A 20962-nucleotide genomic window follows, 5' to 3' on the forward strand; every position below is an offset into this window, starting at 1 on the left:
TCTAGACTGGACTATTGTAATGCACTGCTAGGTGGTTGTCCTGCATTTTCAATAAACAAGCTACAGGTAGTCTAAAATGCAGTGGCTAGAGTCCTTACCAGGTCCAGAAAATGTGATCATATTACCCCAATTTTACAGTCTCTGCACTGGCTACCTATTAAGTTCCGTATCAGTTACAAATTATAATTACTGAATTATTTTTACTTACCTATAAGGCCCTAAACTGTTTAGCTCCTGCATACCTAACTAGCCTTATACCAGGCTACAGTCCATCATGCTCCCTAAGTGTCAGAACCGGGGCTCAAACTTGGGTCTCTGATGCCAGAGTCTTAATTTCTACCTCTGAGCCACAGGAGGTAGTTGAACCCAATAGTCAGACGTCTTCTTAACTTAACTCAGAAGAGTTTATTAAACAAAAACAGCAAAAGGGAACAAAATGTCCTTTGATTACAGTTAGGTTACTAAACAGAAAAATCTTCAGACCAGAAAGGGTCAAAAAGAGTAAAATAGTCTCCAAAACAAAAACTCAGAGAAAAACAGCAAAACTAATCACAGGAAAATAATTCAAAAAGATTTTCAAAGAATAGATCTTGGAACTAAAGCAGACTTACGGCAGCAACTTGCTTAGGAACAATAATAACCAAGCAAAGATGCAAAGGAAGTGATCAGGCTTTTTTCCATGTCTGGCGGCAGCGTTTAACGAATTGATGAGCAGAGGGAACTGCAACCTCCACCTCTTGTTCAGGGAATAGTGGATGGGTGTACCCGAACTGGCACTCGAAAGGAGACATGCCTGTAGCAGAGGAGCGAAGGGTATTGTGTGCGTATTCTGCCCACATGATGAATGAAGACTAAGAGGAAGGATTGTTAGCTGCCATACATATCAGTGTAGTCTCAAGATCTTGATTAAGCCTCTCTGTTTGTCCATTGGACTCCGGGTGAAACCCAGAAGACAGGCTCACTGTAGCCCCCAGAGATTGCCAAAAAGCCCGCCAGAATCGGGAGGAAAACTGGGGTCCTCAATCAGAGACGGTGTCTTGTGGAATTCCAAAGACTCTAAACACATGGTTTATAATCAAATCAACAGTTTCTTTTGCGGTGGGTAGTTTGGGTAGAGGAATAAATCTAGCGGCCTTGGAAAATCTATCTACTATGACCATGATAGTGGTGTTGCCTCGTGATAGTGGAAGACCAGTGATAAAATCCATGGAAAGATGGGACCAAGGTCTATGAGGTATGGAGAGAGGGTGCAATAGCCCTTGAGGAGAGCGGTGAGGGATTTTACTTTGGTTGCATATGGGACACGCGTTCACAAATGTTGTCACATCTTCCTTGATAGTTGGCCACCAAAATCGTCTTTGAAGGAACCCAAGAGTGCGTGAGGTACCAGGATGACAAGTGAGACGAGAGGAGTGTCCCCACTGGAGGATCTGAAAGCAGACAGCTTTTGGGACAAACAGACAGTGGGTTGGCCCCCCTCCTGGGTCTGGTTCTCTGGCTTGGGCTTGTTTTACTGTATCTTCCAGATTCCACCTGATAGGAGCTAATATCTTGGAACTGGGGATTATTGATGCAAAACAGTCTTCCTGTGGAGTTTTAACATATGCTCGGGACAAAGCACCAGGCTTTAGGCTTTTAGAGCCGGGGCTGTAGGATAAGATGAACTGGAATCTATTGAAAAACAAGGACCATCGTGCCTGGCGGGGGTTGAGTCGCTTTGCCTGCTGAATATATCCCAAATTCCTGTGGTCTGTGAGTACTTGGAATGGGTGTTTGGCCCCCTCAAGCCAATGTCTCCACTTTTCAAGCGCTAACTTGACTGCCAGTAACTCTCGATCCCCTACATGATAGTTCTTCTCATTTGGTGTAAGGCGGTGGAAAAGAATGCACATGGATGCAGCTTGTTGTCCTCTCCTCTATGGGATAATAACCTTAGAACCTTACTGACATGTTTTACAAGCTCTTGGAGGGAACTCGAGAAGATGAGGATATTGTCTACCATTAGTGAGGCCAAAGAGCATAACTAAATATTCATAGTGCCCAGTGGGCATGTTGAAGGCAGTTTTCCACTCATCTCCTTGCCTAATGCGCACAAGATGGTAAGCATTGCGCAAGTCAAGCTTAGTGAAGATGGAGGCTTCTTGCAGAATTTCAAATGCAGTCGTCATTATTGGCAAGGGATAGCGGTTTCAAATGGTTATCTTATTAAAGCCCCTGTAATCAATAGTCGAAGTCCGCCATCCTTCTTCCCAACAAAAAAGAATCCAGCTCCAACAGGGGAAGTGGATGGTTGGATCATGCCTGCCACAAGAGCTTCATTAATGTATTTGTCCATAGCTGTTTGTTCAGGGGGAGACAAAGAGAATATACGACCTCTGGTGGGACAAGTGCCTGGGAGTAACTCATTGGCGCAGTCATAAGTCTGATGAGTTGGTTGAGGAGGTGGCCTTCCTTTTACTGAACACTGCTTTGAGGTGGTGGTACTGAGCAGGGACTTGAGACAGATCTAGGGTTTCTTGGGACTCGAGAACAGGGTCAGGGGGGTTCTGGGCCAAGCATTTAGTCTGACAGGTGGGACCCCGACTGAGAACAGTGCCAGTGGACCAGTCAAAGTGTGGATTATGCTGGAGAAGCCATGGGTGACCGAGGATAACCGGGAACTCTGGAGACTGTATAAGGTGAAAGCACATTCTCTCCTGGTGCTGGTAAGTGGTGAGACCAAGGGGAGAGGTGAGGTGGGTTACTTTGCCGGGAGACAATGGTCTTCCATTCAAGGCTGTCACAGTTAGGGGTGCAGGAAGAGAATAAGTAGGGATCTGGAGACTCTTGGCAAGAGAAACATCCATGAAATTCCCGGCAGCGCCAGAATCAATCAATACCTCGAGTTGGTGTTTTTGTTCTCTTCAAGTGAGTGTTATAGGAAGGAACAGCCCAGAGTTGGAAGGTGAAGTGGTGCATGTAACTCCCATCACAGTGCTTCCTTGCCTGTACGGGACTGGGCGTTTCCCGAAAGCTCGGGCAGGTGGAGGGTAAATGACCATAAAATCCACAATATAAACAACAGCGCTCTCTCATACGATGGTCTCGTTCTGAGGGGGAAAGCCTAGCCCTACCCAATTGCATGGGTTCCGAAGAATCTTGGGGCACTGGCAGACAATGAGTAAAAAGATGGGCAGTTCCTGCTTCTCTCTCTCAGGCAATTATCCAGCCGGATTGCTTGATCCATAAGAGTTTCCAGATCAACAGCAGGTTCTCTGGTAGCCAGAAGCATCCTTGATTGCTTCTGACAGATCATTCAGGAAAACACACCATGAGGGCCTCATTGTTCCAACCACTCCCTGCTGCAATGGTCCAAAACTGAATGGCATATTCAGCTGCACTGCCATTACCTTGACGGAGGGTGAGAAGTCTCTTTGAGGCTTGTCGACCACTGAAGGGGTGATCGAAGACTCGCTTGAACTCCTTTTAGAATGCAGAATAACTTGTACAGAAGGGGGCCTGTGCCTTCCAGACCGTGGTTGCCCAAGAAAGAGCTTTGCCAGAAAGGAGGGTGATTACATATGTGATCTTGGCCCGATCTGAGGGGAAGGACGATGGTTGTAGATCAAACGTGAGAGAGCATTGAGTCAGGAACCCATCACATGCACTGGGATCACCTGAGAAATGTTGTGGTGGAGGTAGGCGAGGTTCACTTAAAGCAGAGATGCTCACAAGTCTCTGAGCTAGAGTCCAAGTCAAGTCTCAAGTCTCTGAGCTAGAGTCCAAGTCAAGTCTCAAGTCTCTGAGCTAGAGTCCAAGTCAAGTCTCAAGTCTCTGAGCTAGAGTCCAAGTCAAGTCTCAAGTCTCTTTATTATATTAAGTCTCTGGTTATAATAAATGTTGCATCACGTACAGCGACCCATCCAAGCTGCTTAGAACACTGCATAGCTATATATAAGGAATTCAAAGCATGTAATATGTTATTATGACAACTCTATTTATTAGCATACAATATCAACTTTGATTTTGGTATATAATCAGTGTAAACAGGCTATTGCAACATGACAAAAACACCAAGAATGCTTTACTTTTAAGTTAATATCTGTATTTTGCATTTATGGATTCAGTAATGGCCTTCTGTCTGTCCTGGCTGTATAGCTGCACACCTCTCTTAGAATGAACAAAGCTACACTGACTTATGTTATTCATACAATACCTACTCACAAATAAACATCAAAAACAAAGCCGGCTGCAATGAATTTCTGTGCAAAACAGCTTTTACTACAAACACTTCCACACAAGAACATTGTTATCACACAAGAACATTTTGATAGAGAACCAAAAATATTTAAAGTAGATAAAATTAGAATAAATAAAATGGAAATGTCTACATACTATTACTACTGTAAACTTTGCAAATAGGACATCAGCCCCTTCAAGTCAATGAACAATAACAAAGTGGGCTCCAATGAATATCTGTGCAAAACGTCATGGCTCCGCTCCTACCCAATGACAGAGGCACGCAGGTTTTTTTCTAATAGAGGACTCACGTGAAGAATGCGTGCACAACTAATAACTAATATCATCACGCTATAAAGGGTTGGCCTGCGCTGGGTGCGCCCCTCCCCCTATAACTGTTCTGTCTCGCGGAGGAGCTCATTTGTGTGCATCTGTGTGAAACACGCGCTCTGAAACACGCATAGGAAAAAAGAGCGACAGAAAGAACGGCTCCCCTCCAGCCGTGACTCGGCTCCCATCGTTCATGTTTATGAGCCATTCAAAAGAATCGGTTCGTTCGCCAACGTCACAACTCTAACAGCGAGCTCATCTGACGTTTACTAAAAATTAACATTGTTCACGAGTCCCGGAGCTCGAGTCCGAGTCGAGTCTGAAGTCTTTCGAGGACGAGTCTCAAGTCAAGTCTGAAGTCACTGTTTGTGCGACTTAAGTCGCACTCGAGTCCGAGTCTCAAACTCGAGTCCCCATCTCTGACTTAAAGGAGAGAGCACTCAAGAATCTGGAAGGGATACAGAGACAGCAGTAGAGGCAGTAACTGAGGTAGAGGGCAGCCGGTCAAAGATCTGATGGACAGAAGTCATGAGATCAGACAGCAACTGTGAGTGTTTAGCCATCAAAGTCTCCTGCTGAAATAGTGCTGACTCATGGCGTTGGACTGTGGACTAATACTGAGCAACTGTGGCAAGGAGTTCTTGAGGATTAGGTGTCTCTTGGTTATTCTGTCAGAACCGGGGCTCAAACTTGGGTCTCTGATGTCAGAGTCTTAATTTCTGCCAAATTAAAGCTCTGACACTAAGGTCACAAAACGCTGGACTTTTGGTAGTTCCTAGGATAGCATCTACAGTGGATTCAATAATTTTCCTTCAAAAAAACATGTAGGCCTAGCCTAATTTTGGTGAGTAAAGGTTTTTCAAATTACAACTAAATATTAATTGAGTCTTAAGTGCATAATGTACACAGAGTATATAGGCCAATGTTGGCATTATTCTGTTATTAAATTTATGCTGCTAGTGGCATAGCAAATCCGGCGGAGCCTTTATCTTAATTTCATTATTGCCAAATACCCATCTTAATTTAGAATTTATCTTAATTTAATTTAAGAAAGACTCATTTTTATTGATGCGTTGGCTTATTTATAGGCTAAATGAGCCTATGCCTAGGCCTATTTAGAGTGCTAAGATGCACTAAAAAAAATTACTCTGTGAACAAACATATAACAAATCATAGAAAGGATTTCCACATGATTAAGTTGCTATATTTCATTACTATGCAACTCTGTTATTCCAATTTAATGTACTTACGTTGGGTCAACTTAATTTATTAAGGTTAATTCAACTTATTTACTATTGTTGGGCACAGCTTAATTTAATACTGTCAGCTCATCTAATATGCAATGTTTTGGACAATGTTTTTAATAATTTAGTTAATTTTACAAAAGAAGTTTAAGTAAACTTTACAAACCTTAAGTTAATTGTACATAAAACATTTAATTGATACCAGTTTAGAAATGCCACCCCCTTTAATTAGGAATCAATCAATCAGAGTGCAGCTGTTTAATACAACTCTTCATGGTAACGCTTTAAAATAATGGTCCGTTGTTAATAAGTAGCTACGCAGGAAGTAATAGGTAGTACTACATTAACACTTAACTTAATACTATTAACTAATATAGAAGCAAGATTAACTAAGCAGTAAGTAATAGCTCATTTAGGACATAGGTAGTTCCTTATTAGTTATTTGATAATAACTAAAGAAAAATATCGTCATTGAGAACTACTTTGGAACTATGGCCAACTAATGAAGAAAAACCAATTAATTACCAATCACAACAGCTACGTCTATAAAGTGAACAATTAGCTTCTTTATGGAAACGTATATATATATATATATATATATATATATATATATATATATATATATATATATATATATATATATAGCCTATCCATATGATATATTTAATGAGCTCCACTAAGTTCAATGTCTCCAACTCTAATAACTTTAACGTTAGTGATATCATGCTGGGGAGGGCTTCTCTTCAGGAAGTGACAATAAATAATGATGTTCTCTTGTCAAAACATATTTGCATCCTTCATGAAAACATTGACTGCATTTATAGTGTTAAGCACAAAACAACATCTTCCAGATTACAATGTGTCTGGTAGAATATCACTAGTTCCTCACAGAAATATATGGCTGTACAGTATGTGCTGTACAGTGGCTGTACAGTACTGCATATCTTGATAAATTGCGATTTGCTAATTGCTAAAGGCTGCGATGTGGACGCGACATTACTCTGTTCCAGAGCATATGCATGACTGTCAGCCTTAAATGTCAGTCTTACTAACCATTAGAGTGAGGGCATCTACGTTCTCCCCAATCAGCTCTTCTCTAGCCAACTGTGTAAACGCCCACCATAAAAATAAATATATAAATATAATAAACAAAAGGAGAGAGACAGAGTGGGATTATGGTGTCCACGGGGTCAGATTAATAGTTAGGGAAATTAAAACTAAAGAAAAACGTTATGTAACTTAAGCTTTGAAAAGACAGACAATGAACAAAAAAGATAATTTACAAGAGCTGCGTTACAATGCATATCAAGAGCATCTCTTATTGCATATTCGCTATTCCCAATTAAGAAGACCGCACACACAGCCTGTGTCTCTGAATGCTTCTCATACACTGTAAGTACTTACATGGTAAATCCTCATATACTGTCCAGTTAACATAAAAGTGTAACATTCTGGACACCATCCACAATTTATTATGTTAAGCCTAACTTACTGGCCGCTCCTGTGTAACATTAGAGTAAATACATGATAAATATGATATAAAATGTTACGGTAGCACTTTATTTTACAGTCCTGTTCCTCATGTAAATACTATGTACTTATTATAGTAATTACAATAACTATGTAACAACTGGGTACTAACCCTGAACCTACCCCTAAACCTAAACCTACCCCATGTAGTTACATTGTATTACCAGAACTTTCTTAGATAAATACACTGTAAGTACAATATAAGTACATGTTAGTACACGTACTGTAAAATAAAGTGCAACCAATGTGACACTTTCTTTACCACAAAGTTATGTAAAAACTCCAACTCGAGATCCAACTCCTCCCACTTTATATATCCCAAAACCTACCCAAGAGACATGTTCCTGGGACAACATCTTTGTTGACCCTGGAACAACATTGTGATTAACCAATCAGATTTGAAGAACAAGTTTATAGATTTTGTGAAGTTTACGCTTACAATCACTGTTAGCTGCTTGTACATCAGTGTCATTCATCTACCATTTCCTCTGATTTTAAGGATCACTCATGGTTAAGGTTAGGTTTAGGTGTATGTATATGGTCAAGACTAAATTTTTTGAGAAAAATGTTGTTCCAGGGTCAACAAAATATGTCAGCAATATCAGGACGTGCGATGATATACAGTGGGTACTAATGATTTAAATGCAGAATGTAAATTCAAAATAGTTTAACATTGGCTCCACCAGAGTAGCCCTTCTCCCTCGCCCTCCCCAGTCCAAGCAAAACACAGAGTATGCGCATACATCACATGATGGTCTAAACTAGACTGCATACTCATTTAGAGGGCGTTCTTTCACTGGAAATTTAATTATCATTTTTTTTTAAAGATATGTAGCAGAACATTTATATCATTTATATATTATTTCATATAGTTACTATCACACGAAGAGTGATGTTTTTCTCCAAAAGTCAGCATAATTACAAATGTGATATTGATTTTATACAACAGTTCAATAAACAAGAAGTTAAAATGTTATATTGATTTTATACAACAGTTCAATAAACAAGAAGTTAATATCAAGAGACTTACTTTTAGACAACATATTCCCTGTTTTTGCTCTATTTCTAAAAACAAAAATCATTCCAAACACAGCCACTGTTTTATGTCTCTGAGAAACATGATAGTGTTTCGGTTCAATCGCAATGACTCACTTATTAACAGTGACTCGCTGCCCCCTACTGGCGGTTTTAATTTCACATTTAAGGTACCTTTTCATTTTGAAAATAATTTCAAAGATCAGTTTTCAATGTTTTATGTTTAAAATATCAAAACATTATATATTAGTTTGCAACTTCAGGTTAAAGTACTCCATGTCCCACAGAGCTGCATTAAATAGTGTGTCAAAACATCTAAATGCACTTCGGCTGCAGCTTCTGTTTTCTCTGCATTGCTAAGATAAATTTTATTGATACTGATTGCATTTGCTTGGTAACAGCCCAAATGCAAGTATTTGACCTAAAAGATGTTCCACTTTTAGAAAAAAAAAAAATATCAGGAGTCAGCTGTCTATTAGAAATAGGATATCAGCACACTCAGCAAAATGTTGTCTAGTTATCATTATCGATAAAATCACAGAAATCACAGAGATATAATTTTTTGTCATTTACCATTTTTACCATTTTTTTTTTTTTTTTTTTTTTTATGTGCCGCCCTAAGAGTTACTGTTGCCTCATCTGGCCACCCCTATTAAAATTTTCTGGGGGTGCCACTGCACATTTGTACTTACACAAACCATCCTGAAGGTTGTTACATGTGTGTAGTTACAGAAATATTACAGCTGCAGATACTATGTACCAATGTGAGCATACACTGTGATTGCATACTATGTACTAAACTGCTACTGTAAGTACATATGGTAAAAGCGGCTGTTTTTAAAGCGGCTCATGCTGAAAATAAAAGCAACATTTTGTCACATTTAGTTTTAAAACAATGTTTAAAAAACTGGTATGCATTTTTTAGGGTCACTTTTTAGCACATTTACAACAATATTTGTCAACTTAGAGATATTTTAAATAGTTAAATCTAAATATTAAATGTTACACTTAAATATTAAATTTAACTGCTAAATCTAAATGTTAAATCTAAATATTAAATCTAAATGTTAAATCTAAATGTTGAATGTTGAATTTAAATGTTTCGGGTGAAACTAAACTGTGTGAACACACAGTTACTTTCTGTCATGTTTAAATGCCAGCAAGAGCCTATATCCCCGCCCTCTGTTCTGAAATATTCGGTTTCTGAGATTTTCGGTGACGCTGGGCGGAGCATACATGAATAATCATGAGTTTCCTGTTTCGCATTAAAGCGACTCTGAAAATATTAGTGCGTTTTCACCGGATCACAAAAACTGTTCAACAAGGTAGGTTAATTGCGTTTCAGCTTCGAATGAAGATAAGCAAATGTAGAATAAAATTGCTCAGTGCACAAAATGTTATTTATTGTTTGCTGTTTTAAAGCTGCGGTAGGTAACTTTTGACGCTCTAGCGGTTAATAAACAGAACTGCTTGCATCTTGCGGAAGAACATCGTAGCTGGATCTACTTCTCTCTGTTTATGTCTATGAAGAATCACAAAGGTACTGGGTTACTCCGCTGCGGTACCCCCGAAGCAATCTAAAATAGTCAGAATATAAACACTTATTATAGGTGCTCCCTAGTGTTTCAGGACAAGCCAAAAACACGGTTTGGAAAATGGATTCATGGTGTACTCGCTTATTATATACATTTTTCTACATTTTGAACACAAACAAAGTTACAGACCGCAGTTCTGATTGGTTGATTTCTTACCGGGAGCGATGGTATTCCTGCAAATGGCAATAGGACCACTGGGAGGAGCCAGAGGATCTTGATTTTTTCACAGGTTCTCATCAGTCTGCGTATAAATAACACGACTTTACACTTTCTATTTGCGTGTAATGCATACGCCAAATGCCATTTTTGCGTGCATATGATACGCCAATCCTTCCCATTAATTTCGGTGGAGAGCAGATGCGTCCAAATAACACGCATCATCTTCAGCGGCAGTGACGTCACTAGCGAGGCTCGTTCAGTTCACCTGATGCGCGTACACCTTCAAACAGGTAAGCAAGGGTAAATATATTTTTTATTCTTCTTTTTGTAATGATATCACGTGGTTAAGCGTATTGTTTTAATTATTTCAGTATTTCTGCATCACGTTAGACAGGGCCGTGTTTTTAAAGGGCAGTTTATGCTCCAATTATGGGTCAGTGGGCTGCTCAGCTAGCCTACCATTGTCATTAGCCTAAGCTAACCTGTACTGTTGATAGACCTGTTGCAGTTTTAAATAAATTTATGATGTGACATATGGGTCTTCAGCTTTTAGACATGACTAATACAAGCACAACAAAGCACCCAACCCAATATCGCGTGATAATCGTGATCGTGTAAAAAGTCCACACATTTAGCATATTTTTACAATAGCCTAACTTTTGCTTGACCACGTCATGTGTAGCCAACACACACACAGTAACTACAGCATATTTACCATGCTTCTCCTACTGTAACCGTAGTTTTACTCTGGACTTTGTAACGCACATAACCACGACATTTACTATGGGTTTACCATAGTAACCATAGTTTTACTCTGGTATTTGTAGTTACTAACACACAATAACCACGACATTTACTATGGGTTTACCATAGTAACCATAGTTTTACTCTGGTATTTGTAGTTACTAACACACAATAACCACGACATTTACTATGGGTTTACCATAGTAACCATAGTTTTACTCTGGTATTTGTATTTACTAACACACAATAACCACAACACTTACCAGGATTTTACCACAGTAACTGTTTTTACTCTACACTATTTGTAAAGCACAGTAACCACTAAGTTTGCCACGCCTTTAATATCTTTTTGTGATGTAATTGTAATTCAGTGTTTTTTCTGTCTTGCAGTTACGTCGGATTACATACTCCACAACAACCTGTAATCCAGCAGATCTTTAAAGAAGCCATCTCTTGTAAAATCTCTCTCTCTCTCTCTCTCTCTCGCTCTGCTACAATTAACAGGGAACTTCAACTCCACGCTCCCAATGCTGATATTGAAGAAGCTGTCAAGGGGGCTGAACAAGTCCTTCAAAGGATCAACCCTTCACAGGTAATGTTGAAGACTCTTAGTTATAACTGATTTGATTTAATGAACGCATCCTTATATTATATTATGTGTTAATCAAATATTTTGGTCACAGATCATTTTAACACACTGTCTCAACATGTTTATATTTCAGGAAGGCCTGTCATGAGATTTGAATTTGACCATCTTGTGCATTTATGAAGAAGACCAAAAGCTGCAAAGGCAAACACTTCCAATGGTACGTCAGATACATTTTTCTCAGCATTTGATGTTTCTTAAATTTGGGTTCACTTAGCCCATCAGGAAGAACACTCAACAAAGAGCATGTTGTAGTAGTAATAATTCATCCAATAATCATATTATATTGCACAAGCGTACTTGTACAAAATTCTACAACTTTTACTCCTACTGCTGTTATTGGCCATTACCACAGCTCCCATCAGATTGTGCCCATTGTAAGAGTGTTTATATCATGAAGTTTAAATGAAGTCCATTGTATTCTTTATTAATCTTTACAAATTGGTGCCGCCTCTTCCTGTTTCAACAGTACATGATATCTGTCCACACCTCATAGTCTGCCTTTCTTTCTATGGTGATGTTACTGAACACATCTCTCTTAGAAGCAAGAGAATGGAAATCCTAGTTTAACTTTTCAAGTGCTACAAATCAGATCTTCAATGAATTTGGGCAATCAGATCACTTAAAGTTGTTCACACAAAGACCAATAACTATAATGAGAAGTATTTTAGCATCCACACCAACAGACAATACTGTTCTCTTAAATCTCTTAAATGTTCCCCTCATTCTGTTAAATTTATACACAAAATTCTGCCTTTCTCTGCCTTTTTCACTTCATCTTCATGCTGTACTCCCTCACTCACACATTCTTTTATGCTCTGTTGTAAGGCAGAAACTGAGAGTTTGCATGATGGCATTTTCTCAGACGCTGAATCTGATGTGTACAGATGAACTCAGGAGCCTACTAGAGTTGCCAAGGAACTTGTGCTTGAAGTATATAATGATATCTGCTTTATTTATATTTTTAAACAACAATAATGATTAAACATGGGGTCAATAAATATTTTCTTGTTTTACAGCTGAAGACCAGAAACGCAAAGAAAATCAGTCAAACCAGTCCTAAAGAAATGAGGAATGAACATGGACTTCTTGTGCCCCAAAAGAAAAGACAGAAAGGTGAAAAGTTTCACATTTCAATTTGTATGTCTGAATTCAATGCAGTTATGTGTGGTACAACATTGATGTTGATCTCTCAAAAGACTTTTCAAGTCCGCAGTTATAGTTTTTCACATATACATCTTTTTTATAGCTCCTAAAATGAGCAAATAAGCTGTGCATCATCTCTGTGATTTGGGAAGGAAATGACTGAATATGGTGAGTACTGACACCTGCAACTGTATTCACCAACACTATTACTCTAGAATGGTTATTGCTGTTATTGCTGACTTATTGTTTTGTCTGTTTGTTTGAATTAAGATGAAGCCAATTGATGAAGATATCAATTGAATGGCCACCGAGTGCATCACTGCTACCTGAACCCATCAGTTATCTGCTGTGAAGACTGCATTCACAAACCGCTCTACTGCGACAGCTCAGATGTTACGGCCTGTAAAAGTAAACATCATAGCTAAACAACGAGAGCTAATTGTGGTGGGATTCTTTTGGCCAATATCCCCAACAAGAATCAATGTTAAGTCCAGTGCAACAATTATAAATAAAAATACTATATATTGTTTATTGATTTACCATAACCTAAATACATGTTTTGGCCCTCCAGGACATCTAGACCAGGTGGAGTGTGAGGAGGACCATCAGAGACTCCAGCCAGCCGAGCCATGGATTGCTCTCACTGTTACCATCAAGCAGACGTTATCACAGAACCTACACCAGCAGACAGTGAGACAAGTTCCTTTCACAGGCAATCAGACTAAACTGAACTCATACCAGTAAAACCATACACACCCCACCAACCTCATATGCCCTGCACTCTTATCAGTTATGCTGACTGGACTCAATATTATTATGCACCCTGACATTCTGTTTGCACTAATTCATACCGTGCTTTACTGCAGAGATGTATGTGTACTGTGTTTATTATTGTTTTCAATTCATGCTCTTTGTATAGCATAATTTTTAACATATATTGTTCTCTACCTGAATTGAGTCCCTTATATATCTGTGTTTCATATATATATATATTCAGAATTTGTATTTCATATATATTCATGAATTAATTCATTTGTCATCCGTACTGTCACGCTGCAGTCTGCACCCAAGACTTTCATCACCTGTATACTTGTGTTCATTGTATTGTGACAATAAAGATATTTGATTTAAATTAGTTACATGTCTTTTGTTCATCAGTTGTGCTGTAGGGTGCTGCATAACAACTGCAAAAAAAAATGTATGACATGGAAGATTATGATATGTCCAGGACATGGACAAGCAAGAAGAGGAAGAAAAGCAGGAGAGCTCTAAAAACTTGATGTGATTCTTTGGGGCTCAAGACATTTCACCATGCATGCATTTGCATAGTTTCATCTGATTAGAAAAACATGGTTTTAACATAACCCATTTTTAATATTGTTAAAAATTGTATATCATTTGTCTTAATACACTACTTTAGTTGTCTTTATGTTGTATCCTCCAGTAAAGTACTGCACATGGTGTTGGATAATAAAGTAGGGTGAATATTCTATATTAAGAATGGTGTTTGGTAAATACACCATTTAATTTTGTAAACAATAGATAAATGTGTTTTAATTAAGAAATGAACATTTGGTTACGTTAATGACATTCAGTTAGATGAAGGGCAGGCTGAAAGCTGCATTAGAAGATACTGCATGGACTATAATGCTGCAGGAATTTCATGCACAACTGAAGGTGATGGACAAGGGAAAGATCAACATGAATCCAGTACTGTATAATAAGTAAGATGAGCATGCACATTACTGATGTTTAGTACCCGAGGAGGACAAATATGAGGAGTATTTTACACAGAGACACAAATTAGCTCCTAATATTATGATTCTTTGCATTGCATGAATTGTATGGCTTTGCACTATAAACTACACACTCTCTGTACCTTGTCTTACTGAATGACACATTGACACTGTGAAAGTACAATGAAGTGTCACAGTATGTATTGGTTGTTTAAATTGGTGTCTTTGTTTACTTTCAATACTGTATCCTTGCACCTGATATAATTCAATATTTGGAGCCTATTCCAAATAGGCACTGATGTATATTTTTATGGTTCTATTCTTATTCTAAGATAAACATGACTTACAACTTACATATTGGCAATTTGTTGAAAAGAAAAACTTAGAAATTATGACTCAGCACAGTCTGTTGTCCATGATGAGAAAGGTATGTGTATGTTTTACTGCCCTTCCATCTTCAAGGGCCCAGTAGAGTCCCCTAGAAGAGCAAAAAAATGTAAATTTCAAATGGCTGTAAATCAAAGTCTGATTATAGTGTCAAAGAAAAAATTGGCAGGACAACTACTTATGCTATGCTAATTAAATAATGTTGGACAGAGTTTTCAAACATATATGGAAAGGTGGTATAAAGGTGTTTAAAAAAGTGCACTTAGTAAAATATCGAATTTCAGCCTGCCTCTTAAATATGTCATTAATGTTTACACAATGAACATGTTTAGATTACCCTTTGTTAAAAAAGATTGCATTTTCCCATTTTTTTAATTATTAAACATTTTAAACTACAGTACCCATAAGCCTCTGCCATTCTATCGTTTGAACGTGAGTAATATTAGCGCTGGTATTTGGAGTTTATTGGAGTTGTGCTTAGGGTTAGGGTTACCATTTCGGTAAAGAGGTAATTTCTCACGACATAGCAACACTGCATTGTTAACTGAAGGTGTTACTGACGTAATAATTACAGTCAAACAGACTTTGCAACATTAAGCGGTTTATAATTTGGGTTAAAAGATAGTCCAATCACAGCGAGTTCTGCGAGAGCCAAGGGAACGTCAAAGCCAATGGCAACCCAGTTGAGCAGAGGCGTCACACTAACTTGTACATATATGGTCATTTATGCCGGGAGCTTCCGGGTTCCTGTAGTGAATGGACAGAAGCTGCAGTTACCCTGATGCAGCAAGAAATACGTTGATTAAAGGTGTTTTTTTGTTTTGTGTTTTAACGAAGGTATAATGATTCCCATTGTATTGAATAGGCTACATTGTTTACACTAATATTAGTGTACAGTACTTAAACTCAAAAGTGTGCATATACTGTGTGAAAAATAAATGTCAAAATGTTTCATTTGCTTAAAAAAAACACCTCTGAAGATTATTTAAACACAATATTTTTCTACTACTCAATTTTCCTTCTGTAATATTTACAATGTATTTATAGTGTATTAAAGGTAAACAATTTATCACATCTATGTTTCATGGAAATGGACCCTAAAAACTTGCCATTCTTAGATCCACCAGTTGAACTATAGGAATAGAAAACAAACAAACAAACATCATGACATCAATCACTCATTGTCTAGTCATTTTACAGTGTTTATTGATATGTCAAACTTTTCGCAGATAAACATAGTGCCCAAAACAGTCTCTCTCCAGTTTATTCCACTATGAAAAAAAAGAAAAGTTGATAAAAAAAAATGCATAGAGGTAACTAAGTGAAAACAAACAAACAAAATTGCAACAGAAACTCCCTTCAAAAAACATAAGTTTAATATTCAAAAATAAAAAGGGAATTTGTTTACAGAAATCCTGACAAAAGATGCCAAAGAATAATCAAGGCTACAGTTGAAAATATATTGTTTTCTTCCCTTTATCAACCAAATAGGCAAAAATGATTAACAACAATGCTCCAATATTTTACAATTATCACCTTTAAAAACATATATCCTGTAATCATTGTTTGCTTCTATTGTGAATAAATGCAAAACAAATAAATGGTTAATAATAATAATAATTATTATTATGTGTATATATATATATATATATACAGGAGTGCTTATAGTAGAGATTGGAGTGATGAATGTAGAGGAAAAATGAATACAAGCAGAAATGCTAAGACTGGAGGTTGGCAGTGAAGGACTGAGAGCAGATGTGTCACACAAGAGAGGAAGATCTGGAAGCTTTTGAATGGGCTGATATTGTGAAGAGCTGATGAAGAATGATTAAGTCATCTGTGAGAAATCCTGCAAGAAGAAACAAAGATAATTTATCACATTATGAACAACAAAAACACTGACAACAACAAATGGCAGAATACAACATACTGTAACTGCAGTGTGCATAGCAGTAATTGTACAGTATTGTCTGTTGGTGTGGATGCTAAAATACTTCTCATTATAGTTATTGGTCTTTGTGTGAACAACTTTAAGTGATCTGATTGCCCAAATTCATTGAAGATCTGATTTGTAGCACTTGAAAAGTTAAACTAGGATTTCCATTCTCTTGCTTCTGAGACAGATGTGTTCAGTAACATCACCATAGAAAGAAAGGCAGACTATGAGGTGTGGACAGATATCATGTACTGTTGAAACAGGAAGAGGCGGCACCAATTTGTAAAGATTAATAAAGAATACAATGGACTTCATTTAAACTTCATGATATAAACACTCTTACAATGGGCACAATCTGATGGGAGCTGTGGTAATGGCCAATAACAGCAGTAGGAGTAAAAGTTGTAGAATTTTGTACAAGTACGCTTGTGCAATATAATATGATTATTGGATGAATTATTACTACTACAACATGCTCTTTGTTGAGTGTTCTTCCTGATGGGCTAAGTGAACCCAAATTTAAGAAACATCAAATGCTGAGAAAAATGTATCTGACGTACCATTGGAAGTGTTTGCCTTTGCAGCTTTTGGTCTTCTTCATAAATGCACAAGATGGTCAAATTCAAATCTCATGACAGGCCTTCCTGAAATATAAACATGTTGAGACAGTGTGTTAAAATGATCTGTGACCAAAATATTTGATTAACACATAATATAATATAAGGATGCGTTCATTAAAGCAAATCAGTTATAACTAAGAGTCTTCAACATTACCTGTGAAGGGTTGATCCTTTGAAGGACTTGTTCAGCCCCCTTGACAGCTTCTTCAATATCAGCATTGGGAGCGTGGAGTTGAAGTTCCCTGTTAATTGTAGCAGAGCGAGAGAGAGAGAGAGAGAGAGATTTTACAAGAGATGGCTTCTTTAAAGATCTGCTGGATTACAGGTTGTTGTGGAGTATGTAATCCGACGTAACTGCAAGACAGAAAAAACACTGAATTACAATTACATCACAAAAAGATATTAAAGGCGTGGCAAACTTAGTGGTTACTGTGCTTTACAAATAGTGTAGAGTAAAAACAGTTACTGTGGTAAAATCCTGGTAAGTGTTGTGGTTATTGTGTGTTAGTAAATACAAATACCAGAGTAAAACTATGGGTACTATGGTAAACCCATAGTAAATGTAGTGGTTATTGTGTGTTAGTAAATACAAATACCAGAGTAAAACTATGGTTACTATGGTAAACCCATAGTAAATGTCGTGGTTATTGTGTGTTAGTAACTACAAATACCAGAGTAAAACTATGGTTACTATGGTAAACCCATAGTAAATGTCGTGGTTATGTGCGTTACAAAGTCCAGAGTAAAACTACGGTTACAGTAGGAGAAGCATGGTAAATATGCTGTAGTTACTGTGTGTGTGTTGGCTACACATGACGTGGTCAAGCAAAAGTTAGGCTAGTATTGTAAAAATATGCTAAATGTGTGGACTTTTTACACGATCACGATTATCACGCGATATTGGGTTGGGTGCTTTGTTGTGCTTGTATTAGTCATGTCTAAAAGCTGAAGACCCATATGTCACATCATAAATTTATTTAAAACTGCAACAGGTCTATCAACAGTACAGGTTAGCTTAGGCTAATGACAATGGTAGGCTAGCTGAGCAGCCCACTGACCCATAATTGGAGCATAAACTGCCCTTTAAAAACACGGCCCTGTCTAACGTGATGCAGAAATACTGAAATAATTAAAACAATACGCTTAACCACGTGATATCATTACAAAAAGAAGAATAAAAAAATATATTTACCCTTGCTTACCTGTTTGAAGGTGTACGCGCATCAGGTGAACTGAACGAGCCTCGCTAGTGACGTCACTGCCGCTGAAGATGATGCGTGTTATTTGGACGCATCTGCTCTCCACCGAAATTAATGGGAAGGATTGGCGTATCATATGCACGCAAAAATGGCATTTGGCGTATGCATTACACGCAAATAGAAAGTGTAAAGTCGTGTTATTTATACGCAGACTGATGAGAACGGGTTGTGTCAGGACATAATGACAGGTTTAACAAATATGTAAAAAAGTTCCCTACTGCAGCTTTAAATGTTTACTCAGCGATTACAGTACTGATTTGCCAGAGGCAGCCCATCGTTAGAATACGCTTCAAGTAAATGGGCCACAAGCTGTTAAATATTTTCCTATATTCCTTTTGCTATTAAAAGTATGTCATTTGATAAGTATGTCTTTTGAAGTTGTGTAGCATATGGTGGCACAAACTTGCTACAAACTCACTGTATTGTAAGACTGTAAGCTGAGAAATGAAGAACGATATAAAGACTCTTATGAAGTAACATTTAACTTTTTTTTTTCTCCATAAAAAAGCTGTCACATGGAAGTGCATGGTAGTCTACAGTTAATGTGGAGAAGCTGTTTGTTTGCAATGAATATATCTGTTACAAATCAGCAGAGTTTGATACTTGCACTTCTGCCTGCTATTTTCTTCCTAGTTTGCAGAAGCTCTCCTAATTGGGGAGAGTTACATTTTCTCAAGCTATACTGTACATGAGGCCACTTTGCACACATACATGGGTAAACGTTCTCAGAATTAAATTTATTTTATTTTATTATCTGATGGTGGATGATGACCAACAGAGTGTGCTTTATCAGTGTAATAGTTAAACAAACAAAAAATCAAGATAATAAAAGGTAAAAACCAAGCACAAACTAATAAAGCATGTTTAATGAATAAAGGGTTTTGTAAAAAAAGATCATGTTGGTGAATATTCTATTAATATTACTGTAATGATAAACTTCCTAATCATCGGGAAGGAGGAGGCAGGAACCGGCGGACAATCAAAATGAAACTTTAATAATCACAAACTAAACACAAAACAGAATAAAATATGGCCCAGACCTGGTCCCCTCTCGTCCTTCACTGTCTTCGCTCCAGTTTTATATCCTTCCATCTCCTACGTGGGACTCGAGACCGGCGGTGGGGCGCAGGTGTCGCTGATTTCCCAATCATTCCGCCGGCCTCACTCCTTGTTCCCACGTCCCTCGGCCCCGCCCCACTCGCCACAATTACAAACATGTGGGTCATTCTTGAATGGCTTATTCTGCAGTGGCTAAAAACAATCTGGTCCCATTGATTTGGAAGCATGTTTCTTCTCCCAACATTTAAACTTATTTCATTGAGTTTGTTCATGGTGTATAAATCTCTATTTGCCATTTGTTGTTCATATAGGAATTTACTTGAATAATGTATTTATGTATTAAATACAATTATGTATTTAAAACAGAAATATAACATTATAATACATAACATTATATCTTATAACGTGCTTGCTTGTGTTGATCAGAAGGTCTATCTTTGAACACATACACAAGTAAACCCTTGTGTAGCTTTCACCTTTTTTTTTTCCAAAACATGACCATTTATTTTATATTCATACAGGTGTGTAGTAAATGTCATTTATGTAATGCCTTCACCACATCTGTTAATAAAACTTTTAACACAGAATCAGTCTTTATTCAGTTTATTCAGCAAAAGCAATCTATCTTTGAAATGAGAATATATAAATTACTGCATGCTTTGATTTAGCCATTTGTTATTAAACTACAAAACTAAATACTGCAAGGTTGTAGATTTCAATTGACCAATACACATTTGAGTCAAGATGATTTTCAAGTGCACCACAATGCAGTATTGGATTAAATACAAAAATAAAATTTATAAAATTTATTTATAAATTTTTTTTTAACTATATTGTGCATTTTAACTACTAAATGTATATATATATATATAAAAAAAATACAGAGATAAAGTATGTTTATATTCCAGTTCATGTGTGCTTAAAAAAAGAAAAATACATTCAGCTTTTGCTTTATTTAAAACATTTTTTGAATGATTGAGTAAACGATTAAGAATGACACAGAATATATTTTATTATGGTACAACAGATACATTTTGGCAAAGTTATTAAACAACACATTTTAAGGACTCTTATTAATGTCAAATAAGAATATCATAAAACTGCATCATTGTAGGCTCATTTGGAGCATAGAATACCTCAGATAAATCATTACGACAATCACAAACCATGACAAAATCTTTAAATTGTTTTGCATATTAACAATAGTAATAAAAACAACAATAAACTAAGCATAATGTAATTCTACGCTAAAATAGTTTATGTTTCAGTTTCAACGCACTAATATTTTCAGAGTCGCTTTAACGCAAAACAGAAAACT

General features: G+C 37.3%; 3 long non-coding RNA genes across 3 annotated transcripts; 2 read left to right on the forward strand and 1 right to left on the reverse strand.

The window, feature by feature from the left end:
• Nucleotides 1–11600: 11600 nt before the first annotated feature.
• LOC113038326 (uncharacterized) lies at nt 11601–12580 on the forward strand. The gene is made up of 3 exons (XR_003274759.1): nt 11601–11661; nt 12330–12434; nt 12521–12580. It is a non-coding gene; the product is annotated as an uncharacterized LOC113038326 (long non-coding RNA).
• Nucleotides 12581–12749: 169 nt separating this feature from the next.
• On the forward strand, nt 12750–13774 carry LOC113038330 (uncharacterized). The gene is made up of 2 exons (XR_003274765.1): nt 12750–12815; nt 12918–13774. It is a non-coding gene; the product is annotated as an uncharacterized LOC113038330 (long non-coding RNA).
• Nucleotides 13775–16346: 2572 nt separating this feature from the next.
• On the reverse strand, nt 16347–17326 carry LOC113038332 (uncharacterized). The gene is made up of 2 exons (XR_003274767.1): nt 17267–17326; nt 16347–16619 (listed from the first exon to the last, which is right to left on the reverse strand). It is a non-coding gene; the product is annotated as an uncharacterized LOC113038332 (long non-coding RNA).
• Nucleotides 17327–20962: the final 3636 nt, after the last annotated feature.

Source organism: Carassius auratus, chromosome 21 (genome assembly GCF_003368295.1).
Source record: "Carassius auratus strain Wakin chromosome 21, ASM336829v1, whole genome shotgun sequence".
NCBI classification, from domain to species: domain Eukaryota; kingdom Metazoa; phylum Chordata; class Actinopteri; order Cypriniformes; family Cyprinidae; genus Carassius; species Carassius auratus.